The sequence below is a fragment of the Mesocricetus auratus genome, unplaced genomic scaffold (genome assembly GCF_017639785.1).
Source record: "Mesocricetus auratus isolate SY011 unplaced genomic scaffold, BCM_Maur_2.0 Super-Scaffold_100011, whole genome shotgun sequence".
NCBI classification, from domain to species: Eukaryota; Metazoa; Chordata; class Mammalia; order Rodentia; family Cricetidae; genus Mesocricetus; species Mesocricetus auratus.
This window is the reverse complement of record NW_024429195.1, coordinates 28,505,175-28,519,746: the sequence shown is the minus strand read 5'-3', so window position 1 is coordinate 28,519,746 and position 14,572 is coordinate 28,505,175. Positions and strand designations below refer to the sequence as shown.

The following is a 14,572-nucleotide window of genomic DNA, read 5'->3' as shown; positions in this document are numbered from 1 at the left end:
TACCCACAAGAGGCCCAGCTCATGTTTCTTGGGAATAGTGTGGGATTATGGGAATAGATGTTGAACTTCAATTTTGGTAGCCTAACAATAAAACCAGCTTGTCTTGAGGCTTATTATCTGGTCATGCTTGCTAAGTATTTAGTTCAATGGTCAGCATAAGGATACCATTTATTTATTTACTTGATGTGTGTGTGTGTGTGTGTGTGTGTGTGTGGTGTGCACACATGCATCATGACACGTGTATGAAGGTCAGAGGAGAGCTTTCAGCTGTCCATTCTCTACTTTCATTGACTGGGTTCTAGGGATCAGTCTTATGTTCAGTTCTTTACCTGTGGGCGCATCTCATCAGCTTAGAAACACCATTTATATTGAACCACAGTTGGTGAAGCAAGACCTGCCCTAACCCCCACCAGAGGAGGGGAAGGGGAAAGGAACAGCGTTATGGATGAAAGAGACAGCACCATGAAGATGAACCTGTTTTTAGGTCTGGGCTGATGCTGTCCGGTGTAGAAGCAGCATGAAGAGGCCAAAGGGAGTTCAGTGTTAACAGGTTGCAGGGCAGATGGAAGTCCTGGGTGGGAAGCACACTTGTGTGGAAGAGCTGAGGCTCTATTAGCAAGCCAGGGCTCCAAGGCCGCTAAGAGATGCTCTCTGTCAGGCTGCCCACACAGCTTCTGCCACAGGTATGGAAGGCTATGCTGCTAGGGAGAAACTGAGGAGCCTTGGAAAAGACAGATGCAAGATCATTGACAAAAGCTGAGGATTATTAACCACACAGAGTAGGACACACTGTTGGCTATGCACGAGACTTCACAAGATGAAGGGTTCAGGGCTTGAACCCTGCTGTGGCCCAGTGATTGGCAGATAGACACACAGATTGTGCTGCCACCATGTGACAGCAGCTCAGGCCCCTGGGTGTGGGTCACCAACTTCTGCCCAATGTGAGCAAGACCCTACAGGGTGCTGGGCAAAGAGTCCCCAGCACTGAACTGTCACCTCTGCGTGCCTACAGGTAGTGTACCTTGGTGGCATTGACATGGTGGATGAAATAAAATGAATAACACACTTTCCAGTTGTATTTTCTCTAGACAAGAGATATTTGAAAATCCCCATTCTTTCTGTGTTACAGCTTATCAGGAAACTCTGATAAGCTCTCAGTTGTACGGTTATTGTTCATTTTATTTCCTGAGCTATTCAAAGACAAGGGTATGCTTTTTCTTTTTGATTTCTCTAGTTCTAATGGGAAAATATCATTGAGAAAGAAATAGAATGAATTCCTCTGCCCTTAGCTACCCATTTCCCAGTCATTGGTGATCAGAATTGCTTCACCAGCCTCAATGCCTTTTGTGGACAAACACTAATGAACTGTCTTATGCTTCCTACTTTGCATGTAGTGATATGTAGTAAAGTTTTTTGTTTTGCTTTTTTTTCATAATCTATGAATTTCTTCAGTGTATAGCTACATGGTATTTCATTCTATTTTAAAATCATAATTTAAATCTCAAGTGTTAAATATTTATCTTGTTTTCACTACGTGGTATGAAACAGTATGTTAATGAATTACCTTATCTATAAATGTTTTGCATGTGTGCCTGCTAAAGTTCCCGATAGAATTTTGGGTCAAGGATGCATGTATTTGTAGTTTTGACAGACACTCTCAAATGACCTCCTTGGACGGACGTGTCAGTTGACATAGCTCCTGCCACCTAGTGCGCCCCCAGCCAGCGGTGTGCTCCTTGTTATCAGAGGCTCTGTTCTGTGATGGGGAGGTCAGCTCTCTCCGTGAGTACAGTGTGTTTGTTCCCTGACAGTGTCCTCAGAGAGCGTGCCTTCCTGCCTCCTCCTTCCTCCTTGAGGCAGTGGAATGTGTGTGTGTGTGTGGGGGGTGTGTGTGTATGGTGTGGGGTATATATGTGTGTGGGGGTGTGTGTGTGTGGGTATATGTATGTGGTGTGGGGTGTGGAATGTGTGTGTGTGATATGTATTATGTATGTGGTGTATGTGTGTCTGTGTGTGTATGTGTCTGTGATAGAAGTGGTAGGTAGCTCCCTAAATTGGGAAATGCTGGCTGGCCTTTCTCACCCAGATACATAATCTGTCAACTTTTGATTTTTGAAAATTCCACAATTGAGTTCATTCCTTTGCTTAACATTTGTCTCAACAAAACATAACTAATTGAGTCTTATCAGTCATTTGTACCATGTTATGAATTATTTCTTCCGTAAGCAGTCCTGCCATGTAGAAAATCAGAGACAGGGGTGGGGTTGGGAGAGGGGAGAAAATGACTTTAGTATGAAGATTAGAGGAAATACAAACTGCTTCGTGCTTGGGAGTTTTGGTCACTCTGCCTGCAGAGAGGTCCCTGTGAAGAGGGTCTCCCCTGGCCATTCTCCTGCTTGGTACACTTCTAAGGTCTTCAGAATTTTAGGGTGAGTGTTCACTTGGAGTTTACCTTTTCACAGCCTGGCTTTTCTAGTGTTCAGAGCCTGCGCTCGGAGGTCCTGGCTTTCAGAGCCACAGCCGCAGTATCTGCCTATGAGTGGGTGTCTGTCATCCCTGGTTGGGCACATGTGCCCAGCTCGGAAAACTTTCCTATTGCCTGTGAGCATGACGGCTGGTTAGCTCTGTGTTGACTCTTTCAGGCACCTTTTTGCCACTTTTCCTAATTTAAGGTTCTCTAAGTTAAAATGCCAAGGACATCCCTACTGATGATGTCCTTGGTGTCACATTGGCCCTTTAATGCCACGGCTGCTGTTTTCCTTCCTTCCTGTAAACTGCTTGCTCATGGACACTCTCCTTTTTTGATTTTCCTTTTTTTTAAAGCTTCTGATGCAAATTTGCAGCCCCTAAAATGCGTTTGAATGCTGAGTAGATTGTTAATAGCCTGTTAATAGTTACCAGCTTTTAACTGAACACTAGTGATAAAGAATAAAGGTTGAGGGCTGGGGACACAGCTCAGTGACAGAGCTCCTGCCCGAATGTGCAAGACACATACACAGCTTTCTCTCCCTCACCCCAATAAAGGACTAAAACTAGAAGGTAGTCACCACCTACATTACTAGACTTGACTATTCTCAATCTGAGAGCATATAATGGTTGGGGTTAGAAACTAGAATGAGGGTTTTGTCTTACCTGTCCCTGCATGACATTTCTCAGCTGCAGGTAGATCCTGGCTTCAGAGCCTCTCAGAACAAAACCGCACATGTTATACGCACGCGCACACACACAAAGACACATATCCACACATAGACACAAACATGTACTCCTGCATTCATAAACATAAGCACACTGTATTAGTTAGGTTTCTATTGCTGTGATAAATTACATGAGCAAAAGCAGTTTGAGGAGGAAAGGGTTAATTTTGCCTTACAGTTTACAGTCCTTTGTGAGGGGAAGTTGGCAGGGACCTGGAGGCAGGAACTGAAGCAGGGCCAGAGTAAAGCTGCTTACTGGCTTGTTTTCTATGGCTTGCTCAGCTTGCTTTCTTAAACAACCCATGACCACTTGTCCAGGGATCAGTCATTAATCAAGAAAATACCCCTATAGACTTGCCTACTGACCAATCTTATGGAGATGTTTTCCCAATTAGGAGTCCTTCTTCCCAGATATGTCTATATTTGAGTCAACCTGACAAAAACCAACCAACACACACACACACACACACACACACACATGCGCCTGCGTGCACATATAGGCTCAGAAACATGCATACACACTAACATGTAGTCTTACATATGTACACACACATGCACTGGAACACCTACAGTGTACACTAATAATATTTATGTGTGGCCAGTCTTTTGGCGGCCTTTTGAGAGCAAGAAATCAGAAGTACAGTATGCCCTTACTTTCTTGAGGGATGCATCGATGTCGCTGAATCTCTTTCTCTCTCTCTCTCCCCCTTCTCTCTCTCTCTCTCTCTCTCTCTCTCTCTCTCTCTCTCTCTCTCTCTGTCTCTCTCTCTCCCCTCTCTCTCTGGTGATGGGAGTTATATTGAATTGGATGAGGTTATTTGTATAAATAAGTTCACAGGTATTCAGAAGTGGGTGTCCCTTGCTCACCTATTATAGGACTTATCCTGTGCATATCCTGAAAGATGGTGTCAGTTGCTGGAACGGATGTGGATGGCTCCAGCCACACCACTTTCTGTTAAGCTGTCGCACCTGCTGTGCAGCCTGCATCCGAGAATGTAGCGAGGTGGTCAGGATAGATGACACAGAGACCGGTCAGTTACTTTAAGAAAACTTTATGTTCCCCAAGTCGGCTTAGGAGAACTCCCCAAGAAAAAACGCTTCCCTTTTTAAAGACTTCTGCCATCCATACACACACAATTCTCCAACTGAGCTCTCACACACCTCTCACAGCTCTCCCTGACTTCTCACCCTCCTGGCTGGTGGTTTAATCTCCGGCCCCAGAATCGGGGAGACACAGCAGGGAGCAGGAAGAAGCATCTAGCTGTAGGGGGGATCAAAGTCATGGTGTTTCAGTGAGTGAGCCCTTATTGGAGCCCTATCAAGAGCTTTATAGCACTGAATTGTTTTCAGTAAACATTATCTCACAGTTGCCTGCTCCCAGGCCTAAGGGGAAGTGGGTCTCTGTTCAAGGTCTGGTGTCCCCACATTAAGTTAGGAAGCACCGGTCGTACTCCAATTCTCCAGCCAGTTTTTTCTGAGTAGATTTCTTGCCCTAGAATTTAGCTGCAACTTGGTTTTTACCTGAAACTCAAGAAGCTAGATCTCAGCATCTCAAGTTAGCAAAATGTGGTTCATCTCAGCCCCAGGGACATACCATGTTATTTGGGGAGTAGGCTGATATGTTCTCCTTAACATCAGGTAGTGTCTGGGGGGGGGGAGAGAAGAGAGAGAGTGTCCTTCCTGGTGGCAGGATATTTGTGGTACCAGGATTTAGTTAAGTTGACATATATTATCCAGACTACATGATTTTGAAGCCTGGCTTCATCTAGTGAGGTTGAAGCTGAGTAGGAGGCAGGTCCCCAGGAGGCACAGGTGTGGAGGCTCAGCATTGGGCTGGTGGCACCTAGTTGGGGTGATTAGAGAAGGAGCATCCATAAGCCTAGAAACACTGCAATTCATGTCTCCAGCCAAGAGTATGTTTCTGTGTGATGAAGCACTCTAGAAGCCAGTTAAACAAGCTCTAGACCCTGTAAGAGGCTAGCAAAGGCGTGTACAGGCTGTTCAGAGGATAAGAGAACAGGTTGTCATGTTCAGGAAAAGCTTCCCAGCCCTTCTTAGGAAAAATGTAAATTACTGTTATAGCGTGATTTCGTTTTCACTATCACATTGTACGGGAATCGACTCACACCCATTTGGGATGACTGTTGTAGAGAGACACCTGCTATTATGTATGTAGATGAGAAGTGCCCACTATGGACCTGGCAGGTCGTCTTCTGGCAAGGCTCTGTACATGCGTACTCCGAGGTGTGGACTGAGCCAGGTCATGCCTACTCTCTGAAGCATTGTTTGTGGTGCTGCATTTTCAGGACTTGGAGAGTCTACTTACTGAACAGGCAGCAGAACAACAAACCACAAAGCAGCCACGCACCAGAACTAGAGGAACTTTTTAAAAAATTGATAGGAAGGTCAAGGATTGAGAATTTAAAAAAAAATCTTAAGTGTGGAAAACATGCTTAGTTGGCTCGGTTTGTGTTTAAAAAAAGGTAAAACAGGCTTTAACACATGGCTCCTGTTTTGTATACATGCAGGCACAGAGAGAAAATGCAATGTTTGCTAGTGAGGAGAACGAGGCAGCAGCGAGAGAGCTTTGCACTTGAAGTCATTTTGTGAATCTTTTGATTTTGAATCACATTAATTCAGCCAACCTTTTAGAGGGTGCCTATCAACACTGTGTCCCACTGACTGCCACAGCCACCGACTTCGAGGGGAGAGGTAAGGTGTGAATGTCACCTGGAACCGCTTCATCCCATGACATCCTACTCCGTCTTTCGACATCCACCAACATCCAAATAAATGTGATGCCTCAGGAGGTTGGGGTGCCCCTCCCGTCTACAATCCAGCTCCCATTCTATGGTGATGACTTCGAAAGAGTCGCCTGGGTCTGCAACTTGTTGGTGTGGCTCACAGGCCACATTAACTCAGGCAAATCTCGTAGTGTGTGGGAACCTCAGCTCCCCACCTCTAAGATGGAAGACTGTTGTCACACTGTGACTTGGTCTCAGCCTCTCTGGTGGAGACTACTGTCACACCATGGCTTGGTCTGGGCTGCTCTGGTATATGGCATTCTTAGTTTTTAGAGCCCTAACTCATTGGCCGTCATCTTTCCCATGGCCCTCAGCATTGGTGTCAACTAACCGCTGCCAGAACCACCGTAAAGCTGGCTAAGGTTACCTCAGCCTGAGTTCCACTAGAACCCTCTGGCCTGTTAATTTTTTTAAATCTCTCTCCTGGTATCGCTCCATCTTTAGGACAGTCAGGTTTTTTTTTTTTTCCTCATTTTTTGAGACATTTTTTTGTGTAGCTTTGGAGCCTGTCCTGGAACTTGCTTTCTAGACCTGGCTGGCCTCAGACTCACAGAGGTCCACCTGCCTTTGCCTCCTGAGTGCTAGGATAAAAGGTGCATGCCACCATTGCCCGGCAGGATAGTCAGTTTTGTTCTCGCTTATACAATGCAGTCCTGAACAGCCCCTCTCTCACGACCAGGCCTGCTAGGGATTTTTAGGTAGCCTTCTCTTGCAGGGGACAGAAAGGGAATGATTTTGATGTTGGAGCTTGCAAGCTACAATGTCTGGATCACCAGGGACATGGCAACAATCACACTTGCCTGGGAGGAATATTTGTGTCAAGTGCCCAAACATAGGTGAGGCTTCTTCCCCATCTTAGCTCAGCACTCCTGTAGCTGGCCTGGATTGCAGAGCCCATCCGAGTGCGTCTGGGACGATTTACAGTCACGGGCATATAAAACGTGCCTGTGTCCTGCATGGTGTTTAGTTAACAACCATCAGGACCTGTAACCAAGTGACTTCAAAGGCTCTGGGGTTGGCTAGTTTATAGTCAGTCTGAGGAATGACAGGAGGCTCAGGTTTACGTGTATTCACATACTTTAATGGGAGAAAAATTCATACAGAGTGAATCGCTTAGTTGCTATGGGGAGATAGAATGCTTTTTGAAAATGTTCCTCTTTAAAGTCAGAGATAAATCACTTTCAAGGTGGAGTGGGAGCAGAAGGGGGAAGGAACCCAGACCGGGGAGGCTGGATTTCCCCAGACATTATTGCTACTTGTGTGCCTAGAGCCCAGAACAGCTGGTGAGTGTGAGAAACTCGAGAAAGGGCTCTTTCACTTTAATCCAACCTGCTGCTTTCCTGGGCCCGTTTTACTGTAATTCTGGGCGGCCAAGGGACAAAGGCTGTTGACTGATACGTGCAATTACCGCCTCTAATACTGCTCTCAACTGTCGGCCCTGACTGACAAAAGTGGATGAGGTTTAGTTAAGGTCTGAGAAAACGCTCCATTAATAAAAGCCATGCCCATCCTGACGTGCCCATCCTCCCTCAGACCTTGTCGTCTAGTTTCTGGGAAGATAAGGTCTGCTGATGGAGAGCAGAGAAGTAGTGTTCGACTTGGACATGCCAGACACCACGGCAGCCTCACAGAAGTTCTGCGCAGCACACGTGGGTAACTTGCACCTCAAGTGAGGAGAATGAATTTGGATCACTGGACAGGGTTTCCAAGAACCAGAGGAGCTTTTAAAAGTTGAACCAGTTTTTTTTTTGGTGTCTTCCCTCCATCAGTTCCGTGTTAGTAGAGTAGGGAGGAGTTCACTTCCGGCTCATTATCTTTCTACAGATCTCAGGCCTTCACACCCTGGTCATTCCCATGTTGAAAAGCTGCAGATGGAAACCTTTTCCCACTCAGGAGGTGGGGGCAGTCTGGACAGACTCAGAAGCAGGAATGAAAATAGTGAGAAGGTCACCATGGCCACCTCCTCTACCTGTCCACACTGACTATAGACAAGGCCTCTGAATGGGAGACAATGCCCTGTATACAAATGTCCCTTGAATAGCTGAGGCAGACTCTGTGGGAAGATGCCCTAAAAGGAAACATGAGCTGTGGCTGGGATAGAATGCCCGTTTGACAAGCTTGTGCTGCTGGCCTTGGTGCAGACAGATCAACTGGAGTCATGTCACCATGACTTGGGAGCCGTGGTCAGCAGACCCCAGGGTTCCTTCCACTATGCAGGGTGTGAGAAGCCAGCTGGGTCAGGGAGGCTGTGGCTTATCATCCACAGGCTTAGACAAAGGTAAGTGAGGGCAGAAGACGTTTACCCTCATCTACCTCAATATAGCTTTTCTCCCTCTCAGATTTCCAAGGTGCTTGTCTTAGTTAGGTTTCTATTGCTGTACACAGACACCATGATCACAGCAACTCTTATAAGGAAGACATTTCATTGAGGTGGCTCACTTAAAGTTCCAGTTCATTATCATCGTGACAGGGAACATGGCAGCATGCAGGCCAACTGAGGTACTGGAGCTGAGAGTCCTAACAGGTAGTCAACTGAGTCACACTGAGGGAAGCTTGAGCAATAGAGACCTCAAAGCCCACCCCACAGTGACACACTTCCTCCAATGAGGCCACACCTCCTGACAGCGCCACTCTCTCTGGGGGCCATTTTCTTTCAAGTCACCACAGAGCCACAATTGGTTTTTGTTGTACAGTATGCCACAAGATGGAGCCTCCATGCTATTTGCGGCAGCAGCCCTGCGGCAAAGGTCGTCGGGGAGTCTGGATGAATGCCAATGGCTCTGAGGATGCACACTTGTTTGGAGCATCAGAACCAGGGCCCAGCACATGGTTTCTTTCAAGTTTCTGCAGATTGAGGGAACTGTCCTCTCTTAGGGGAAAGCCTGCCTTTACCTTGCTCCCTCTGCTCTCTGTAGGGGCCTTGGAGACTGGTAACCAGGCTCCCATGACGACAACACCGGAACTTCCCACTGCTCTGCTGCTTTGAGAGATGCATGGCATTGGAAGCGTGGGACACAGTCAGGGAAGCACATATCCCTGCCCCTCAGAAGAGAAGGGTGAAGTGCAGGGAGGGAGGTGAATGCTCAGTGCAGGTGATCCCACAGCCTGCACAGGTCAGCGGGGGGCATTCTGGAAGAAGAAGCAGGTTCCTCTACCTGAACCCCCAACGGTTCATATTTACATTGTCAACCCAGAGAATGGGGTCCATGGTCATACATGGTCACTGGATTCTGGGAAGAGAGAAGCGTAGCAATACATTTGTCTTTAACCTCCAATTGAGAAGACAGGACAGAAGAGAGTGCTCATCCCTTTTTGAGACACAGCTGTCCCCAAAGAAAGGGATATAATGTGGGAGGCCACGAGACCGAAGAGGTTGCTGCACGGGAGGCTGGTGTCTTCTTCATGTAATCCCTTTCGCGACCACTCTGTTGTAGACTAACCTAGTTTAGAACTTCTCACAAGGCAAGAGGACTTCAGACCAAATGGTTCCCTACCCTGACTTCTTTACTTCTTTATGGCACACAGACACCGTTGCACCATGTTGTGCAAGGGGCAGTTGCTAGGGAACTAGGGTCCAGTGATGTAGCATCGGTGGGGGATGGTGGGTGGTGTGGCCTGGTCACGTAGTCAGACTTATAGTGGGAGATGGTGCTGCGAGGTGATTCAGTAGGAAGAGGTGATGATCAGGTAAAGACATCAGTGATGAAGGACTCACCTGCTGCCACTCATGTCACAGACAGCACACACACAGCAAATGGAAAGTCCACACAATGGCGTGAGTAGAGATAACCTGAGTCACACTTGAGCCGGGACTGAAATGTGGGCTGCTAGTCCCTCCTTGTGAACTTCTGATCCTCAGTGGGGAGTCCTTGGAAACAGACCTGCTGTGGAGACCATGATCCCATATGGCTTCTGTAAGAAGGGCAGGAGACTTCCACAGAGGGAGCAATACAGAGACAATTCTGTCTCTACTTGTTACCCTGTTAGACAGCTGTGCGTGCCTCCAGGTCACTAACCCAATGCCTTCTTTTTAGGTAAAACACAGGTGTTGACACCACAACCCAACACAATAAACAGTTATCTCTAAGAGTAGGACTCAGTGCCCACATTTTCCCATTAAAAATCAAACGACATTATACTCACATTAAGACTTTAGACAGTCTAGAAGAGAAAGTTCTGGATCCCTCCACTATCTTTCAGCCTTTCTTCCTAAAGGCATGTATTCTAAACTGCTCTGTGATCCTTTCTGGATCCTTCTAAGATTCTCTTTGTGCATGTTTCTCTGTGTGTGTGATGCATGTACACAGGAGCATGTGGGCGTACACTCACATGGTTACCATCAGGAGCTACGTGAGGACGTTTGGTATTCTACTTTATCACTTTCTGTCTAATTTCCTCTAGATGCTGGTGGCACACAAGCCCAGGTATCCTCCTGGGTCTGTTCCTCCCAGCTCTGGAATGACGGGTGTGACCCACCAGATGTTCACACGGATGCTCAGATCCAAACCAAGCCACATATTTACCTGGCAATACTCTCACCCACGGAGTCCTCTCCCCGTTCCCCATCTCTGAGTCTTTTAATTTCAGAGCTGATGATCAAGTGTACTGTTGGGCCTGAGCCCTGCTGTCTGTCTGAGGGATGTGTCTTTGGTGAGATGCCGGTCAGGGAGGGATGGGGAAGCTTGAGTACTGAGGAGAAGCTTAGGGTACTAGGCAGAGGGTAGAGCTGAGGAAGCATGCTTGAAGAGCAGTTTTCTGTGGACTGAGGAGGGTCAATGGTCGGAACTGCCCCAGGATCAGTAACGAAATGTTTCCCTGAATGACTTGCAGAGGCCTCGATCCTGGAGGACAGGGTGAGCTGGTACCGGGAGGGGAGCTCTTTTGATGCTTCGTCGAGGGGACTTCCTTTGGCACTTTGAAGACAGCAGGCAGAGAAACAGTACTTGCGGTGTGCCCTGGGGTACAGGTCTGAGTACACAGCAGGTGTGGTGGCTGACTTGAGGGAGGAAGATAGGCTGAAACCTGGTGTAGCGTGAAAGTGCTAACCCATGGCAGAGAAGTGCTGGGAGGGTGGATTTGAACTAGGCACTCTTGGAGTTTCTTTTCAGACCTAAGGTCAGGACCTCATTATCTACAGGTGTGAATCTCCTAAGCTTTTTCAGCCTCCAGATTCTGGAGAGGGGGCCAAAGTGACCTGTCACAGACAGAATCTCTCACAGTATAAATTTCATTGCCTTTGGTAAACACTGGTTTATAATTTGTCACCTGCTTGTTTTCTAGAGTCCTCCTGGATGCCACAGGAGAAGAGGTGGCAGGCTGTACTCCTCTATGAGACTCAGGCTATCCTGGCTGAGAAGTCCAGATTTTATGATTGTCCCTACTCTGTGGACACACATGCACGTGACGCGGCTACACTTCTGGAGACTTGGATCTGAGAAGAGCCATCCTGTATCGGTCTCTTTATGTGACAAGGCTGACCCAGACTGGCATTCAGAGTGCTTTAGCTTAACGGTTCTACAGCAGAAACGCCTGTCAAAATGTCTTAGCAACAGAGTTGCTAGAGACCAATACCAGTTTTGAGCTCTGCTGGGTATCAGGTGTGAATTTTGGCTCCATTAGGACAAGGTAGAGCTTTTTGACTTCCCCCCTTCTGTTTATCATCAGTGTCTCTCCCGAATGATGACAGTGGTTTCTGAGCACCTAGTAAGCATGAGGGCTGAGCATCTCATTTTACAAATGGGCCAACTGAAGTACCAAGATGACATTCCTTGTGCACTGGGGATCATGGAGCTCAGGACTTCAGTGGTTATGACCAGAGTGCTGTATATAACATGTGGGTTGTTATCTCCTAAGGGCTAGCCTGTGCTTTGTACAACACATGGGTTGTTATCCCCCAAGGGCTAGCCTGTGCTTTGGTGTAGTCCCTTGGCTGTATACAGTAACCTACACCCTTCCCCCCCACCCCCCACGGCTCTGTAGATTCCCAAGAACTGTATGGCTGTGTCAGTTCTTCCTGAACTCTATTGGGCATGGACGTTCACAGTTCAAATACCAGGCACAAGTTCTCTAAGAATTGGGTCGGCACTTTGCTACCTCTCTTGACAGTTTCTCTCTTGGCAGCATGCCTTCTTCTGACTTGGTCCACAGACCCAGATCCCCTTTGGTTTTCAGATATTTCACAAACTCCACTGCTTCATAAGATTCCTAGTTGCAGAGTTTTGTGGGACTTGTCAACTTTGTTGAGCAATGGAGGCAGCACAGCAAATCTTAAGCTTGAAGATGTACTCGCAGTACTGAGGTGTAGGGCTCAGAGAGTGCTTCTGGTACAGTGAAGTGTCCTCAGCCAGCTGAGCCTTTCTAATGAGCCATGGGATTGCTGCTGCTGAGATCCATGCCCACGGCTACCCAAGGCCAATGCTTTTCCTCTTTTCCGATCATCAAGAATAGGAAAGAATCGGATCAGTCTCAAAAGGGAAGGTTCTGGTGCTGCACCAAACCAGGGGTCCCAGGTTAATGGGTTCAATGTGGGGCACTGTAAGCTAAAAGGGCGGGTTTGTGGATTTCCCTGGAGACGGGTGCTAGGCAGGGAGGTTACCAGGAACTCCTGGTTCATTGAGGTACCAGGAATCTCCTGCTTGGGTCTCCTTGCTGTGTATACTACCTTGTGTCCTGGGGCTTCAGGCTGAGAAGCCTCTAGAAGAGGAACGATCCTTTAGGCATGGACAGGTTTGTTAAAGGTAAAGACATGATCCATTTGACCAAGTAGTCATACAAGAGGATATGGAGGGGACCCCCTCAGTTCCCAGGAATGTGGGAAGACTTCACAGGGAAATGAGGGTCTAGGTAGAGAGGAGGGACCAGAAAGGAAAACAGTGGCAGCAGAAGACAGCCCATGTTCAGAAAACCAAGGCTAGACATTGTATTGTGGGCACTAGGCATGTACCAGGGCACATCATGGGAAAGCAATGGGGAAGTAAAGCTGAGGGCAGCATGTGGCTGGCTTCAGATGTCAAAGTTTACCTCAGCACCGCCCCCTCAGAGTCAGATCCCTGCCTTTGGATGTAATCCCTTGTCTCAGACTCTAGACTCAGCCCAGGTGCTCTCAGGAGATGTCAGTCTCCTGAAAACTCTGGATCTCTTGTTCCATTCCTACCCTGGTCACCCGGTTTGGTTTGTCTTCTTTCATATTTCAAGGACTTCCTTGAAGTGTGGGAGAGTGTTATCTTCTTGCCATCTAATGGTAGCACACAGTAAGCACTCGGTACATTTTGATGGTGGACTGTCTCCAGTTTAGCATTCATGTGTTTTTCAGGCAGTGAGGAGTCCGTGGAGCACGGCTCCAGGAAGAGTAGAGGGCAGTTCTCCTGTTTGCATTTTCAAGGCTGATCCAGGTCTGCTTTTAGAGCGAGCCAGCACTGCAGTGGTCTCCCTGGCAGCCTGTAGCCTCTGGTCCCTGTACTTTGCTTGCCTTACAAGGAGTAGAGCCAACCCTTGGGAGTTTTGTTATATAGCAAGACAAATAGGATATTTGACTGGCACTACCCAAATGAGTCATCACAACCTTAGTGTAATTGCTCACACCGCTACACTACACATGATCTACTTTTCCAAAAGGGTAATGTTGGACCTGAACAAGGAACTACTGAAAGTCGTTGGGCTCTAGTTATCAGTCCTATTTACATGCTACAGCTTCTGTACCTGGGCACTCATTTGAGCTGCTGGGAAAGCTGCATTGATTTGCAGAAAGAGATTGAAGTGTGTGTGTGTGTGTGTGTGTGTGTGTGTGTGTGTGTGTATGTACGTACAGGAGGCAGAGGAGCAGCAAGCACACAGTGCAGACAACTGCATGGGGTCCTGACCATGCAGTGTTAATCGCAGAGAGCTTCAGCAGAGCTGGTCCAGGTGGGAGCCGTGGTCCAAGTCTGTTTGACATCTTCTTTTGAAGAGTGCTGAGACCAGTCCGACCCTGATGCTGTGGGGTGGTGTGGGCAGTCTCTCCAGACCTTAGCATCTGTGCATCTTGGAGCTGAGCTTTAGGGCTAGATTCTTTTACTGTCTAAGCATAGTAGGTCACATATTCATCTTTGCTCATTTCTTCAGTGATGGTCTCTGAAAGTGCTACTTCCATTTTAGGCTGTGAAAAATCAGTCATCCTCACTGGGCAAGCCCTGCCCCCCATCAAGATACAAAGGGACTGTACCATAGGAGGGGGTGAGTGCGTTCCTGATATGGTGGCAAAGGGGAGAATGTATCATTCAGCACATTTGACTGTACGCATCCATAGAGTGAGCCGCAGGCACAGGCTGGTAATAAAACTCGGTCCACAATGGCGTTGCCCACAAGAAGTTCACAGTCTAGTGCAGTTGACAGGTGTGCAACAGTTGCCTAAAAAGGAGGAATGTTTGACATGTTGGACCTGGGGAGGTCAGGGCATGTGTACTTTCAATGGAACATGAAGGATGAATCGTGTTGTTTTCCAGGGTGGACCATTGAGGAGCAGGAATACTAGGGAGGCAGGGCTAACGTAACCACAGATAGAAGTAACTAGAGCGTGAAAGCCACATGTGCCAAATA

General features: G+C 47.5%; 1 long non-coding RNA gene across 1 annotated transcript in view; it reads left to right on the top strand.

The window, feature by feature from the left end:
* The window catches only part of LOC121143062, a 52,637-nt gene extending 40,114 nt beyond the window's left edge, over positions 1–12,523 (top strand). Inside the window, exons 3-4 of the long non-coding RNA XR_005880196.1 lie at positions 5,723–5,906; positions 11,279–12,523. This is a non-coding gene — a long non-coding RNA (uncharacterized LOC121143062). The remainder of the gene's footprint in view (positions 1–5,722; positions 5,907–11,278) is intronic.
* The last annotated feature ends 2,049 nt before the right edge of the window (positions 12,524–14,572 follow it).